At 39.0% G+C, this 18,069-nt stretch overlaps 1 long non-coding RNA gene across 1 annotated transcript; it reads right to left on the reverse strand.

The window, feature by feature from the left end:
- Positions 1-14,511: 14,511 nt before the first annotated feature.
- On the reverse strand, positions 14,512-16,815 carry Gm6135 (prediticted gene 6135). The gene is made up of 3 exons (NR_166483.1): positions 16,609-16,815; positions 16,106-16,249; positions 14,512-14,846 (listed from the first exon to the last, which is right to left on the reverse strand). It is a non-coding gene; the product is annotated as a prediticted gene 6135 (long non-coding RNA).
- Positions 16,816-18,069: the final 1,254 nt, after the last annotated feature.

The following is an 18,069-nucleotide window of genomic DNA, read 5'->3' on the forward strand; positions in this document are numbered from 1 at the left end:
TTGCTTATTTCTTGCTATGTAGCATTCTCTCATCGTCTCTAAAGAAAGGTTTCCTTTTCCCATGTTTCTTTAAACAAAACACCCACATCTTTACTACAGTGCAGGCAAACTTTCACATACATAAGGTAAACAATAAATATGTTTATATATATATATAAACACACACCCATATATAAAACACATATATAAACATACCTCACATAAAATATATTATACATATATACCTATGCACATATATATACATATATGTATATATATGTATATATATATATGAAACAATCCCCACAACTAAGGTAATTAAGATATTAATCACACCCAAAGGTTCTTACACCCAAAGACTTTTCTTTTAAAATTCGTCCTTCCTGTCCTGCAACAGACATTTTTCTTCCTTTTTTGGGAAAATGTGATCTGCTTTTTCTTACTATACATTACATTTTCTAGAATTGTACAAGATGGCATCAAATAATATGTACTCTTGGTATGTTTTCTTCTGTTTGTTATCTGTATTTTGGGATTAACCCAGATTGTTTTGTGCTAGTTATTTTTTATTAGAAACTAGTATATTATATATACATATATGTGTGTATATATACATACATACATATATTCATATATACACATACATATATACATATATACACACATACATATATACACATACATACATACATATATGCATACATATATACATATATATATATATATATATATATATATATATATATATACACAAAGGTCACTGGTTTATCTGTTTACAGGATGGATGGTATTTGGATCTTTTTGGAGTTTATTTATTTTGTTGTTAAAAAACTGCTAAAACAGTCTGTATGGACAGATGCTCTCATTTCTCTTAAGCAAACATACAGGAATTTAAAGGCTGAATCTTACCAAGTCTTATCAAAAGTATGTGAAGCTTAGTTAAGAGACTATGAGCTTCCAAAATAGCAATAATTTACATTACCATGCGCAGTATATAGGGCTTCCATTTCTTTATATTATCACAGACATTTAATGTAGCAAGTTGTAAGATTCTACTTATTCTAAGAGATATGCTATAGTTTGTCATTGTTCCCTTAATTTGCATTTCATTAATCACCCATTAATGACACTGAGATATTTTTAATTGTTTACTTGTACCCCACATACTTTCTTTGGGCATTTATAGCCTGTTATAATTTTCTCATACACACACACACACACACACACACACACACACACACGATTTGCAAATGTTTTTAAAGTCTGTGCATTCTTCTTTTCCCCTCAATATTATTTTTGAGTGAGAATTTTGACTTTGGTGGGCTATGTCCCATCAGTTTATTATCATACAGATTGTGCTTTCAGTGCAGTGCTTTCATCTTTGTTTAACCCGATCATCCATCCCCCCCCCCCCCCCCCCCCCCCCCCCCCCCCCGTTGTCCTCTTTATTTTTCTTGTCATTCCTTGGTGCCAAGAGCAGAAGTGGCAGAACAGGTTTTCGGCCAGGGAAAGATGTGATTTCTGTCTTCAATGGCTCTGTGTGGTCTGGATACTTGCCATTTGGAGCTAGGAAGGAACCAGAGGTTTGAAAACTTTCTGTGAAACTTCATATTCTGACTAAGAAGTGGGGAGTTACTCTTTGCTGTTAGAGAACTTGTCAAAGTTTCAAATGTGGGTTCAGTCAGCTCTTCTCAGATCCAGTGAATGTACTTTAAAACGTTAGCAAGCAGCACTGGACATTGCACAACGTTTGGAGGTGAGAAGACGCTTCTTGGCATTTTAATCTTAAAGTGTAATTAGTGAAGGCTTTCTCATATTTTGCTACCACTATAATTTACCTCGAGTACGGCTAAAGACTCAAATTAGCCATCAAGAAAGGTGTTGGATGAACAATTGTGAGGAACTGAAATACAAGCTATAGTAATTTAGGCTTCACTGTTTCATTTGGACACACTTTAAAAAAATATTTGTCAGAATCAGAACTTCCTTTTGAGCTCTGTCGCTGAAATTGCTTTAACTCGAGAGAGATTTTATGTGATGGCTTCTTAAACACTAGCCTTTTAAGTCACCGAATATAGAAACAAAATTTCCCTTTAAGCCACTTACTCTAAAGAAAACTTTCCTATGAAAAGAAAATTGGTTGAAAAGTTTGTATTTAATTCAATACAACATTTATAGAGCAGATAACCTAGATGTTGCTATGTTGTTATTTATGATACTCATATCTGTGGGACTCTCTTTTGTGTGCATGTATGTGTATGTACATATCTTATTATTGCATAGATACATATGCAGGTGTGTGTGTGTGTGTGTGTGTGTGTAGGGCAAGGATCAACTTTGGATGTTGATCATCAGGCTGTTGGATTAATTAGATGGGTCTGGGTAGTTTAGCAAATAATGTCTTACACCAGGAAAAAATAAAACAATCCATTACTTGTTCAGTCCATGAGGCTGGTGATCTCAAACATTTTAATATGGCATTGGAGGATTCCTGGAGAGCTTCTGGTCTTCAGTACATATTGGAATCCTGAAGAAGCTACTTTTAACATTGGTGGAGGAATGATGGAACAATAAAGTAGATGGACGTGCCAACAATGGTGAGGGCAAGCAGGCAAAGGCATAGTTTCCTTCTTCTGGGTCCTTTTCTGGGGGCTACCACTAGAATGTGCCGTTTACATTTGTCATGCATTTTCCTACTTTAGATAATCTGTCCTTTGGGTATATATTTTGGTTTCCAGTTTAATGTTTTTCTGGGATTCCTGAATGTGTGAATGAGTGGGTTTCTGAGTCTCTCTGTTTGTATTTCCCCTTTCTTGGGCTCTTTCCCTTCTGTTTGTTTTGTTCTATTTCAATGTGTTATTTTTGTTTGTTTATCTTATTGTTGACTGATGAATCTTATCAGTTTCAGTCCCCTCAAAAACCCATTTGTTTTCTAATGAGAGACAGAAAGGAGTGGATCCCGATTAGGGAAAGTGGGGAGGAACTGGGAGGAGTTGAGGGAAAGAAAACCACAATCAGGATGTATTATGTGAAAAAATTAAAACAAAACAAAACAAAACTTGTTTTCAATAAAAGGGGAAAAGATTAAAAAAAAAAGAAAGAAAGAAACAACAAAACCATCAAAGAAAAGGCCTCACCTGATTGCCCTGCAGTTTGTGTTTCAGATACAGTTATGTTGACAACCAAATTTGGTCATCACAGATATCATCCATCCTGTTTTATGAGACAGGATCTCTCTCCGGTCTGGAGTTCACTGAGTAGGAGGCTGGCTGGTTACAGAGGACACGCCTGTCTCTGCTTCCCTGTATGGAAATCACAATCTCATGCCCTTGCACCTGGCTTTCTTATGGAGATGTGGCAGGAATTTGAACTCAGGTTCTCATATGTGCAAGGGTAGCACTTTAATAACTACCTCCCTGACCTGTCTTGTCCCTTGTGAGAGGATCTCACTTCCAGCCAGGTTGGACTCAGGCTCCTGGCCCTCTTGCCTTAGTTTCCCAGGAGCTAAATTATCCATACGTGCCTGACATTACTGTCTGCTTGAGTTCATAGAAGACTTGGACGGTTCTCAAATATGGAGTTAATTATGACCAAGGAGGATATCCATCATTTATTGTCAGTTAAATAGTTTAAAATGCAGTTAGAAATAGTTATTTTCTTTGAAAATACTAAAGCCATCATAAGAATTTGTAAGGAATCACAGTAGAGGAGGTGGGAGGAAGGGACATTTATTGCCAATGGCTACCACTGGAGTAACTGCTAACAGTCTAAATTAGGATGAATTTTGAAAGCAAAAATCTGAGCAATATTTCTTCCTTGAGGCAGGCAAGGGCCATGGCTGGGTTCATCCATTTTTAGCAGCTGGCCTACTAATGAGACCATTTCCATTGAAATGAGCAAAATGCTATTACTATTTGTGGACTTCCAACTGATTTATGAAGCATTTATTGAACTTCCAGATTTTTCAAGAGTACATTAAAAATAAAAATGTACATGTTAAATTTTAATATGTCTATTATAAACCACAAATAGTTGGCATTTACATTTAGTTGGATTGCCTCATACAGGGTCCGATTTTCTTTAAAATTAATATATATGTATATATTATATGCACACATATATGTACATATATGTGTGTAGACATACTAGTAAACTTCATTAATTTACTAAATTTTCAAATTTTTAACTTTTTTTTTTTAAATAGAGGTAATTGAGACGTCCATTGATCAAGAAGCCAGTTGTTAGCTATTCACAGGGAACCTACACAGGTAAAGGACTTGCTTGGCACAGCTGGAATAGAAGTGCATCATTAAACTGTGAGAAGTAATGGAGCATATATTCAGAATCCTGAATGCATGGGCATTCAATAGGGTTAAATTCTTATTTAACATAAGAACTATGAAGAATACAAACATTCAGTCTGTAACCTTGGGTTCATGTTGACTTTGAACTAGAGATGTCTCATATGCCAACATAAACTTGACAGTAAAATCTGAGACAGAATAGGATGGATCTAGATAGAGATAGACTTCTCTGCAGATCACTGTTGCTCCAAATTCTCCTTAATGTGAATACTGCCTGTGTCATTGCTCCAGGAATTTCCTATGTCTCATGTTCCTACAGATACTCCCTGGGGAAATTTCATTCTTATTTATGATTTCCACCACCACATGTAGAGACAAAAACAGTAAGGCAGATTGCCAAATCTCATGTCTCATATTTCCTTTTTGTCTTTTTCTTCCCAACTATATTCTAACAAGTTGTGGTGGTTTGAATAAGAATGGTCCCTGAAGGCTCATAAACTCGAATGTTTTGTCAACAGGAAGTGGAACTATTTAAAAGGATTATAAGGAATAGGTGGTGTGGCCTTTTAGAGGAAGTGTGTCACTGGGAGTGGGCTTTGAGGTTTCAAAACCCATGCCAGCCAGGCCCAGAGTCTCTGCCTATGGATCAGGCTGTAGTTGTCAGTTACTGCTCCGGTATCTGCCTGACTGTCTCTATGCTTCCTGACAATGGAATAAACCTCTGAAACTGTAGCTCTGTCCCTCAATTGAATGTTTTCTTTTGTAATGTTATCCTTAACCATGGTGTCTCTTCATAGCAATAGAGCTAAAACACCAGCCATGGCCAACATGGGGTCTATGAGCAGCATGCATTCCAAGGTAGCTTCAAACAAAGCCCAGTACATTTGTAGATCATGTCATATCACAGTGTCCAAAGGTTAGAGGGTTAGAGGTGGCCTCGTGGTTAGAAGCACCTCCTGTTTTCCTAGGATCCTAGTTTATTTCCTAGCACCCATGTTGGGAAGCTCACAACCATCTGTAACTCTAGCTTCATTAGATCTGACACCCTGGCCAGCCCCACCATCTTCCACCTGAACCCGGCAGAGTTTGCCAAGGGCTCCAGAGGACTCTCCACGCCACAGGACCCCCTAGCACACCTGGGACCTCGGGATCACAGGTGAGTGGAATGCAACATCAGCTCCAAAGAATCCCGAAGGGTTTTGTGCCAGCAGGAACAGGGACAAAGGAACCCTGCCCAACCAAAGGCTAGGATTTGTACTAGTCGGGGCCAGCCCTGCCATCTTCTGTGTTCTCACCCGAGCTAGTATCTCACCAGCAAGAATTCACTCGGACAACCCGATCCTTCTACAGCAAGGCTTTTATTGCTTACTTCTCAGGAAGACCCCGAACCCAGAAAATGGCGCTGCTTATATAGCCTGCAGCGTGACGTTTCAGCATCTGATGTGGCGTGACAGAACCTGATTAGTTGCTCGCCCATCACCCCATTACTACGCCCTGAGATGGGCAGTGACTGGGCATGAATTCACTCTTGCACTTGCGCATAAGGCTTGTTTACTAGTTAGGCGCAGTGGAAGCCAGCGCCATCTTATAATGGCGATTGCTCACAGCACGGCTCTCTACACTGTGTGAACACGGTGGAGGGGGCCTAGGGCCCCAGAGGACTCTCCATGCTGCAGGACCCCTAGCACACCCAGGACCTTGTGATCACTGGAGAGCACGTGGGCGACAGAAGCAACAGAGCTTCTTGGACAGGGTCCCTTCTGGTCTTCATCCCCAGCCAGGAGGCAGAGCTGAGACTCAGACCCCTGGGCACCTTCCTTGCCAGAGGAGAGACAGCCTACAGAGAGGGCTCTGATCCCAGGACTCAGGTGGATCAGAGCTCCAGACACCTGCCTTGCAAGAGGAGAGCTTGCCTGCAGAGAGTGCTCTGACCACTGGGACTCAGGTGAGAGTTGGACTCTCAGGAGTGCTGACAGAGGCTAACAGAATCACAGGAGGAACAAGCTCCAGCCAGAGACAGCTAGAACATTAACATCAGAGATTACCAGATGGCAAAGGCAAATGTAAGAATCTTACTAACAGAAACCAAGACCACTGGGCATTGCCAGAACCCAGTATGCCCACCACAGTGAGTCCTGGATATCCCAACACACCCAAAAAGCAAGGCATGGATTTAAAATCATATCTCATGATGGTGATAGAAGGTTTTAAGAAGGGCATTAATAACTCACTTAAAGAAATACAGGGGAACACTGCTAAACAGGTAGAAGTCCTTAAAGAGGAAATACAAAAATCCCTTAAAGAATTACAGGAAAACACAACCAAACAAGTGATGGAATTGAACAAAACCATCCAAGATCTAAAAGGGGAAGTAGAAATAATGAAAAAAAAAACCAAAAGGAGACAACTCTGGAGATAGAAACCCTAGGAAAGAAATCAGGAACCATAGATGTGAGCATCAGCAACAAAATACAAGAGATGGAAGAGAGAATCTCAGATGCAGAAGATTCCATAGAGAACATGGACACAACAATCAAAGAAAATGCAAAATGCAAAAAGATCCTAACTCAAAACATTCAGGAAATTCAGGACTCAATGAGAAGACCAAACCTACAGATAATAGGAGTAGATGAGAATGAAGATTTTCAACCTAAAGGGCCAGCAAATATCTTCAACAAAATTATAGAAGAAAACTTCCCAAACATAAAGAAAGAGATGCCCATGAACATACAAGAAGCCTATAGAACTATAGACTGGACCAGAAAAGAAATTCCTCCCGACACATAATAATCAGAACAACAAATTCACTAAATAAAGATAGAATATTAAAAGCAGTAAGGGAAAAAGGTCAAGTAACATGTAAAGGCAGGGCTATTAGAAGTACTCCAGACTTCTCACCAGAGACTATGAAAGCCAGAAGATCCTGGATAGATGTTATGCAGACCCTAAGAGAACACAAATACCAGCCCAGGCTACTATACCCAGCAAAACTCTCAATTACCATAAGTGGAGAAACCAAAGAATTCCATGACAAAACCAAATTCACACAATACCTTTTCATGAATCCAGCCCTTCAAAGGATAATAAAGGGAAAACACCAACACAAGGATGGAAGATCTGACACCCTCTTCTCTTCAGGTTTCTATGGCACACACTCACACAGACATACATATATGTATAAATGAAAATAAAAATACTTTAAAAATGATGGACACACCTATTAAATGTTTCCATTTAATTTTCCTTACTGGTACCTCAAACTTAAGAGTCTGAACATTGAACTTATCATTTTTCTGAAGAACCTGCATCAAACAACAACAAAAAGTCCTTCTTATATTACCTGCTGGTAGTAGTGTCTCTATGACCTATCATCTAGGCACTACCACAGTGATGGGGCTCTTACCTTCTGTGTTCATTTCCTATTGCCATTGTCATATAGCACCTCAAACAGTAGACAGAACAACACAGATTGAATATCTTACCATTTCAGAAGTCAGACATATCTCTTGGAGGATTACACTCTAAATACCATTGAGGCTAAGTTCCTCTCTTTGTTATCTGATACCCCAGAGATTCTATTGGCGTTTTTTTTTTTTGGTTCATGGTCTTTTCTCCAACCTCAAATTCAGAAATATCATGTCAAGTCCCTTTCTCGCTACTCTCTCTCCTGTTTACTTGTGATTTTTTTCTTCCACTTTTCAGGGCCCTGATGATTACATGGAGTTTACCCATAATCCATACTAACGCTCCCATTTTAATGTTGGCTAATCAGTCCCCTTAGTTCCATTTACAATCCCTGTTTTAGGTTGTTATGTAAACATTGTATGAAAGTTAGACTGGTTTTCTGAAGTTGTGGAGTTACAGGTATGTTTTTTGAATCAGGGTGTTATTGTATTTTCTTAGCTTTACAGAAATTGAGTTTATTTGGTTAAAATTTTTATTTTTTAAAGGATTTTCAATAAAAGACTCTAGTAGTTCTGAGAGAAAAAATACAGCAGAAATTGACTCCTGGAAGTTTCTGCCTCCACAGGGGCATCAGGGTCAGGTGGCACAGATTTTATCCAGTCACTTTGCCTCAAAAATGTTGTGTTAACTTGAGCCATGGGCTAAGTTTCTACCAACAGGTTCATGGAAGCATTTGTTAAGCGTATTTGTTTGTAATAGGTGTTAGAATTTGTCATGTGATGTGACTTGCCCAGATTTTCAAAGACTGAATTAAGAAAGCATCTGAAAAATGCTGAAATGTTATCAGAAGCATACTCACACAAAGAGTGGTTTTCAAAAGCTTTCAATGAACTCTCCTTTCTACTGCAGGTTTGAAAAGGCTTGGTGCTTCACTGATGGTTGCCAGCCAGCTGATTTCAGCCCAGGGGGCTGTAAGAAGTGTAGTAAGAAACCTGTTCTTTTAACATTTCCAGACTCTCAGGAATAGATCTGAGCAGGAAGTGTGCTGTGGGGAGTCTGTTCTCAGATTCTCCCTCCTGGATCCTCATTTCTAGAGGCTTCTCCAAACCCAGATGGATATCTGAAACATAATTTTCTTATTCCATACAAAGGAAATTAGTGGACTGAGGCAAGTGGATCCAACATCTTGATTCACCCCAATGGCAAAAGACTTCCCATTTGTTCCTGATGGTATCGGAATAATTGCTTCATCATGACTTGTCAATTTTTGGAACTAAACTTTGGTGCTAAACTAAGAGCTACAACATAATTTCATGTCCATTCCACTAGCCGAACTGTGCACTGGCATTCACTTTGTGTGTGTAGAAAACACATATGTCCCCAGCGGCCAGAAAAATATCTGTCACATGGAATATGTTCACTGAAAGTGTATTAAGATATGAGAGCAGAAGACTTGACACTGTCTGTCTTCTCACACCAGATTCTAGGAACTCTTTGGCCAGAATTTACTATTTCATGTTTCCCATCACTGATTCAATTTTTTCCCAAGTCTCTGGAATAAATTAAATTCATTCTTCTCACTAACTCTTTAAATACAGAGGATTTGACTATGCAGAAACAATTAACAAATGAAGGATTTTGTCAATTTTAGGGTACTAGGAGCCCTCCAAGCAGAGTGACAATTTTAATGCACAGACTGGAAAAGAAGTGAGTTAAACAGGCAAGAAACGCATCTAATCATTTGCTGACAGAAGATTTAATTTAATTTTTTAAACACATCGATAGTAAGAAATAGTATGGAAATGTTTTGAGGAACTATCCAATTGAATAGTTTTTCCAAATATATATTTTTATTATGTGTCACCAAATAAATTTCACTTTCTTTTCTGTTTTTGTTTTGTTGGTGTTTCAAATTGAACTAGAAAGCAAAGATTTTATTATTGCATATATTTTCCTTTTTTAAAAAGTATCACATTTTTTATACTCATTCTAAATCAAAATTTCTTTATGGTATTTTCAATTTGCGGTGTTAATTGCTGTCCTTTGTAGAATGTTTTTGGATTATCAAAAATAGGGCTTATACACATTTTGGGGCTGTGGCTGTCCTTGATGCTGCTTGTCTGGTCAATGAAAAAGCCTATGACTTTCCTTATACAGCTCATGCAGTTTAGCTCCTTTCTGGACAAATTCAAATTAAAAATATTTCAAGAGTATTTAGCAAGTTTTAGATTTGTATTAGAACTCTTAGTTGGAAATATCTATTAAATGATGATAGTTCAAAAGAAAAAAAGTATTTTAAATGAAATAAGGTTGTTTATTTTTAATTAAAAGTCTAAGCTACTATGTAGACTACTCATTTTTTCAGCGATCAAATAAATATTAATCTTTAGTCTATATGCCTCCAACATATCTTAGGACACAAGTCATAAGGTTTGGGTTTCATATGATGCCAGGCCTTAGTGTGCATACGTGCTGGTAAGTGCAAGGGACTTTTACTTTCTCTTCACAGATTGACAAACACCAACAATTTGTTTAAAATCAGTCAACATACAGAACACCAATGGCTTATACTCTAAGATCAACAACCACCAAGTGGGACCTCATAAAATTGCAAACCTTTTGTAAGGCAACGGACACTGTCAATAGGACAAAACAGCAACCAACAGATTGGGAAAAGATCTTTACAAATCCTACATCCAATAGATGGCTAATATCCAATATATACAAAGAACTCAAGAAGTTAGACTCCAGAGAATCAAATAACCCTTTTAAAAATGGGGTACAGACCTAAACAATGAATTCTCAACTGAGGAATATTGAATGGACAAGAAGCACCTAAAGAAATGTTCAACATCCTTAGTCATCAGGGAAATGCAAATCAAAACAACCCTGAGATTCTATCTCACATAAGTCAGAATGGCTAAGATCAAAAACTCAGGTGACAGTAGATGCTGGCAAGGATGTGGAGAAAAAGGAACACTCCTCCAATGTTGGTGGGATTGCAAGCTGGTACAACCACTCTGGAAATCAGTCTGGCAATTTCTCAGAAAATTGGACATAGTACTACCTGAGGACCCAGCTCCACTACTCCTTGCCATATACCCAAAAGATGCTCCAACATATAACAAGGATACATGCTCCACTATGTTCATAGCAGCCTTATTTATAATAGCCAGAAGCTGGAAAGAACCCAGATGTCCCTCAACAGAGGAATGAATACAGAAAATGTGGTACATTTACACAATAATAGCTACTACTCAGCTATTAAAAACAATTAATTTATGAAATTCGTAGGCAAATGGATGGATCTAGAAAGTATTATCCTGAGTGAGTTAACTCAGACACAAAAGAACACACATGGTATGTACTCACTGATAAGTGGATTTTAGGCAAAGTATGTAGAATATCCATGATACAACTCATGGATCACATGAAGCTCAAGAGGAAGGAGTGGATGCTTCAGTCCTACTTAGAAGGGAGAACAAAATAATCAAGGGAAGTAGAAGGTGGGAGGAACTTGAGAGGAAGAGAAGGCAGGAGGGGAAAAGGGGTGAAGAATAAGGTATGAGAGGAGATGGAGGAGATGTACAGAGGGTCAGGAAAATGAACAGAAGTTTGTAGCAAAGGGGGAAGGGCAACTAGGGATAGCAACCACAAAGTCCCAGATGCCAGGAAAGCAAGAGCCTCCCAGGACCCCATGGGGATGATATTAGCTGAAATACCCACAAAGAGGAGGGAGAACCTGTTCAGACCATATCCAGAGGTTAGGCATGGCTCCCCTGTTGAGGGATGGGGACACCCACCCATCTCCAAACTTTTAACCCAGAATTGCTCCTGTCTAAAAGAAATACACAAAGAGTGGAGCAGAGACTGAAGGAAAGGTCATTCAGAGAGTGCCCCACCTGGTGATCCATCCCACATGCAGACACCAAACCAAGACACTATTGTGAATGCCAAGAAGTGCTTGCTGACAGGAGCCTGATGCAGCTGTCTCCTGAGAGGCTGTGTCAGAACCGGACCTATATAGATGTGGATGTACATAGCCAAACATTGAACTGAGCATAGGGACCCCAATGGGGAAGATAGGGCAAGGACTATAAGAGCTGAAGGGGTTTGTAACCTCATAGGAAGAACAATAATAGCAGGGCGGTGGTGGTGCACGCCTTTAATCCCAGAATTCGGGAGGCAGAGACAGGCGAATTTCTAAGGTTGAGGCCAGCCTGGTCTAAAAAGTGAGTTCCAGGACTGTCAGGGCTATACAGAGAAACACTGTCTCGAAAAACAAAACAAAACAAAACAAAACAAAACAAAACAAAACAAAAGAACAATAATATCAACCAACCAGATGCCCCACCCCCCTCGCCAACTCCCAGGTACTAAACCACCAACCAAAGAGTACATGGAAGTACCCATGGCTCAAGCTGGATATGTAGCAGATAATTGCCTTATCTGACATCACTGGAAGGGGAGCCCCTTTGTCCATTGGAGACTTGACAACCCAGGATAGGGAAATGCTAGGCCACTGAGGTAGAAGTGGGTGAGTAGTTAGGGGAGCACCCTCATAAAGGCAGGAGGAGGGAGAAGGGGATGGGGGCTTGAGGAAGGGAAACTGGGAAGGGGGATAATATTTGAAATGTAAATAAATAAAATAACCAGTAAAAATACCTTCAACAATTATTCCCCTTTAATCTTTTTTAAAATTTTCTTATTTTTTATTAGATATTTTCTTCATTTACATTTCAAATGCTATCCCCAAAGCCCCCTATACCCTTCCCCTGTCCTGCTCCCCAACCCACCCACTCCCGCTTCCTGGCCCTGGCATTCCCCTATATTTGGGCATATGATATTCGGAAGATCAAGTGCCTTTCCTCCCATTGATGGCCAACTAGACCATTCTCTGCTACATATGCAACTAGAGACACAGCTCTGGGGACTGCTGGTTAGTTCATATTGTTGTTCCTCCTTTAGGGTTGCAGACCCCTTTAGCTCCTTGGGTACTTTCTCAAGCTCCTTCATTAGGGGCCCTGTGTTCCATCCAATAGATGACTATGAGCATCCAATTCTGTATTTGCCAGGCACTGGCATAGCCTCACAAGAGACAGCTATATCAGGATCCTGTCAGCAAAATCTTTCTGGCATATGCAAAAGAACACACATGATATGTACTCACTGATAAGTAGATTTTTAGCCCAGAAACTTAGAATATCTGAGATATAATTTGCAAAACACATGAAACTCAAGAAGAAGGAAGACCAATGTGTGGATTCTTAGTTCCTTCTTAGAATGGGGAACAAAATACCCATGGAAGGAGTTACAGAGACAAAGTTTAGAGCTGAGATAGAAGCAAGGACCATCCAGAGACTGCCCCACCTGGGGATCCATCCCATATACAACCACCAAACCCAAACACAATTGCATATCCCTTTAAACTTAATGATCATACCATAGAACTCATAATTAATTTAACCAATGCTACTGTTCCTATGTTGTCAATTTTAGCCTACATCTACATCTAAGGAACCTAAGGGCAGAGAATCATGCCTACTTGGATCATTTTGGTACATAAACACAAATATGATGACGTTGCTGTGCAGATGGTCTACAATGCTTTCCTTAAAAACAAGCCTAAATTCAAGGGAACCCTGTCATTCTATTCTTCCCTTAACGTTCGTATAGATTTATGGAAGATTGGAAGGTAATCTAGCACCCAGAAGAAAAATGACTTTAGATACAGTGTTTGGGAAGGTAGCAGAATGCTTGTGACTTCTAAATGTCCAGATAGAGCCTGACACTCTGAGTAATTCTAAATATAGATTTCTAAATATGCACTCTAAATATAGCAAAATGTAAAATAAAATAGTTTTCTTTTCTCTTTCCAAGTAACTCAGAAAGTCTATGCAAATCTTTCTCCAGGACCCTGCTTTCTTTGTGCTTGGTAGACTTTGGGAATACTCCAAACAGAACTTTAGAAGGATCTTGTCATTTTGTCTCATTTAGTACAGTCACTGTAGGAACCTGTCGTACACAAGTGTTTTATGAGTTCAGTCAAAATCCACAACTCACTGCATATATCCATTACAACATTAGTTCTTATACCTCCGAAATACGGCTTCCTGTGAGAGAGCAGTAGCCAGACACTGGGGCTATTTCATCCCTGCCACCTCTAACTTACTACAGATATGGAGAAAAATCCCTTGTCACTCAATGGAATAATTTGAAGGAATGAAACCAAGAAGCTAAACCAATTAAGTAGTGGTTAGTGCATTCATGTTGAAGCAGACAAAGAATTTATCACTATGTCTGATATATATATATATATATATATATATATATATATATATATATATATATATATGAAATTTAGTCTGTCTACAAGAAATACAGGCATGGGTAATGGAGACTGAGGGAAGAGCCAACCAATGACCACTCTGAGAGACTGGCCAAGCAACCAAAGAACATAAAAAGGCTTGACCTAGGACTCTCACTACATATGTAGCAGACGTGCAGACTTGTCTTCATGTGGGTCTTTAACAACTGGAGCAGGGCTATCACAAAAGTAGTTGCCTCTATATAGGATATGTTCTTCTAGCTGGGATGTCTTTGTCTGGCCTCAGTAGGAGAAGACACATCTAGGTTTGAAGAGACTTGAAGTGGCAGGATTGGAGAGATTCCCAGGGGTGCCCTAATTTCTCCGAGGAGAAGGATATGTGGGAAAGATTGTTGGGGTGTTAACCAGGAGGGAGACAGTGAGTGGGGTGTAAAGTGAATAAGTAAAAAATTGAAAAAAAAACAAATCTAAAAATAAAACTAATAACAATAGTTATTTATTGGTAATAACTCATTTATTGCAAAGAAGATGAAAGTTATAGATGAAGGATACAACCATCAGGGTAAGTAGTCAGACAAAACAAAATTGAAGATAGTTGGAGAAGTCTGAATAGAAGAAGATCCAAAAATATCTCATTTTATTAAGACAGGCAAGTTCCCAGAATCCTTGGCATATCATATAAGAAATTATGAATCTACCTTATAAAATTCCAGAGGATAATCATGACACCTACAAATGAATAAAAAGTAAGGAGGTTTACAAATTGAGTCCTCTTCTTCTGGATATAAGGTTATAACAATCTATGATCCCCCGGAGTACCATCTCAGCACCTATAAAAGAAAACAATAAATTAAGAGAGTTTGAAAAATGAGTCTTCTTCTTTTTCCTCCTCCTCCTCCTCCTCCTCCTCCTCCTCCTCCTCCTCCTCCTTCTACTACTACTACTATTACTACTACTACTACTACTACTACTACTACTACACTTATGGTTCTTTTACTCTAAAGAAGAACCAGCACTTATAAATTCAGAGAAAGATAAAGAAGCATAAGATCCTTAGCATTCAATGATAAAACTGACCATAAACTGAAGGCAGGGACTTGTGGTTAGGAGCCTGAAGCAGAAAGATTAGAGATTCAGTATCAAAGAGTTGTGAGGATTCAGGCTGGAGTGGAGCCAAGTTATCCCAGATGTTTCCACAATATACAATGTGAATATTGTGCATTAATTTTTCTTCTAATATTTAAAAGTTATCCAGATTCTCTGATAAAGAAATTATGGACATTCACTTACACAGCAGGTACCTATACATATCAGTGAAGCAGGTGCCAAGGAAAATCCCAGATAAGAAGGTACTGAAAACAATAGAAAACTTTAAGACTGCTCACATCCCATGTTCTGAAAGCAAACATCATGCTCTGACCTTATATGAGGGGAACAGAATGTACTGGAAACATCACATTTCTTCTTATTTATACCGTTCATTTCCAAGAGTAATTGTAGAAAATCACACAACATATACCAGCTTTATAATGTGATGTCTAACATACGGCTAAAATGTAAAATAGTGTACTTCATAATTGCTTTAAATTTGCAGGGCTAGTGACAACAATCTCAGAATAGAAAAGTGTCCTGAAAGACTTTCAAAAATCTTAGAAATCTTCAAAGTCATGTTTAACAGTCACCAGTGGAAGATTTCCTTAGATGCTGCTTTCTATTTCATTTTTAGCATAGTCTGCAGAGAAAACAGAACTAAGAAAAATACAAGTTACCATGCTACATGCAGATGTGTGTGTATGTGTGTGCTTTAAATGATCTCTTCTCTAGATTAATTTTCTTTGATCCTAATAGTGCTGTTCAAACTGAAAATCTGAGTTATTTAACTTCTAAGCTGCATGAATCTACACATCAGCTTAATTTTGAAAAATACAAAATATTTCAAAGCAAGATGATTTAAATAAGACTCCTAAAGTTACTTTTCTCTTCCTCCCTGTTTGTTTCCTGATTTTCTACCTTTCCTACACTCCTCAAAACACAACTCTCCATGGCCTTTGGGAATGTAGAAATTTCAGAAGCAACATGAAGGACTCACGATCAAACACATTGCCACCACTGTTCATAGAACTTTCTTGTGAGTCTTCTGGTTCCTGAGAAGATCCTTTGCCTTTCACAGTCCTAATGAGTTGTTCTTCAGCCACATAGTTGCTTTCATCAACTGATTTCCTTCCAGAGGGAACTAAATCAGAAGAAATAGCAACAGGTGAAATAATTACAGTTCTTTAAAATGAGATTGGTGCCAATAAGAGGTGCACTTCCATTCTTATTCTGAATTATCAATACTAGCATATGTTTAGAACCTGAACATTGTCTCAGATATCCATATGGACATGTCATAAGTATGTTCTCATACACAAAATATAGTAATAATTATCACTAGAAAAATAAAATTATTTCCATTAAAATGGAAATGTAATTAGATATTGATAAAAATAAAGGAAACACAAACATGTATGCATCCTTAAATTCATAACCCACAGAATTGGTAACTGTATACTCTACAACAAAATTTAAATTGAGGTAAGAATCTTTACTTACAACAAAATACCAGGATAGTAGAGGCACAAATCAACACAAGGAATACCAGGAACTTCATTGGGAAGATTGGAAGAGCACGAAGCACGAATTATCATACTCCACAACTGTGAATAGGAAGATTTTTTGTAGTGTGTATCCTAGACATTTAGTACTTATAGTCAAACCAAACAGGAACTTCCACCACATGGTAAGTTAGAGACAGGAAAGGCTGGAAAGCAGAGTGAATGTGAATCATTAACACAGCCAGAGGTTATTTAGAAAGGTCAAGACTAAGACTTCAAATGTTTGGCAGATACTGGATTGTGACAACATAGGTATCCAGTGAAACTGCTTCATAATAAAACTTTCTGGATTTCTCTCTCTCTCTCTCTCTCTCTCTCTCTCTCTCTCTCTCTCTCTCTCTCCCTCTCTCTCTCTCTCTCTCTCTCTCTCTCTCTCTCTCTCTCTCTCTCTAACTTTTGGAATGTATTTATTTACACTATTAGGACCATTAAATATTATCTGTTTAACCTTCTTGCTTATTTCTTTTATTTTTCACATTTTTATTAGATATTTTCTTTATTTACATTTCAAATGATCCCCTTTCCTAGTTTACCCTCAGAAAATCCCCTATCCCATCCTCAATACCCCTGCCCCCCAACCCACTCACCCCCATTCCTGGTCCTGGTATTCCCGTATACTGTGGCATAGAGTCTTCACAGGACCAAGGGCCTCTCCTCCCATTGATGACTGAGTAGGTCATCCTCTGCTACAACTATAACTAGAGCCACAAGTTCTACCATGTGTTTTCTTTGATTGGTGGTATAGTTCCAAGTAGCTCTGGGGAGTACTGGTTAGTTCATATTGAAGTTCCTCCTATGGGGCTTCGGTCCCTTTCAGCTCTCTGGGTATTTCTCTGGCTTCTTCATTGGGGACCTTGTCCTCCATCCAATGGATGATTGTGAGCATCCACTTCTAGCCTCCCCCAGCCTTGAGCAGGGTAATTTAGACTTTTGTTGCCACTGTGAATGAGACTACCTAGGGTGGAGCCTTCCCACCTAGATGGTTCTATTGCTCTGTCATCTACACTGCTCTTCTCCAAGACCCCACTACCCGCTGAGAGGCTGAACTTATCTTCCTGAGATATTCCTGAGAAAGCTGACAACCTGTGGAATTGGCGACCTAATGCTAACAGCTCTGGCAGACTAGTGCTAACAACTTGGCAACAAAGCATCAAGAAGCCTGGTGTGGCAGGGGATGGGCCTCCCCACTTTATAAGCATAGACTCTCAGTAAACTTTGGGGACCTTGATCAGAAATCTGTCTTGGTCTGGTTTCTTCTCTCGCCTTTCCTCCCTTACAGCTCCTGCCACCCACTCAGGAACGCAGTTGTTGTGGCCGAATGCCGCTACACATGGCACCCAAACAGGGACCTGAGTACGGGAGGACAAACTGAGAGAACACTGTCTAGGTAGAGCTCTAC

Source organism: Mus musculus, chromosome 3, assembly GCF_000001635.26.
Source record: "Mus musculus strain C57BL/6J chromosome 3, GRCm38.p6 C57BL/6J".
NCBI lineage: Eukaryota > Metazoa > Chordata > Mammalia > Rodentia > Muridae > Mus > Mus musculus.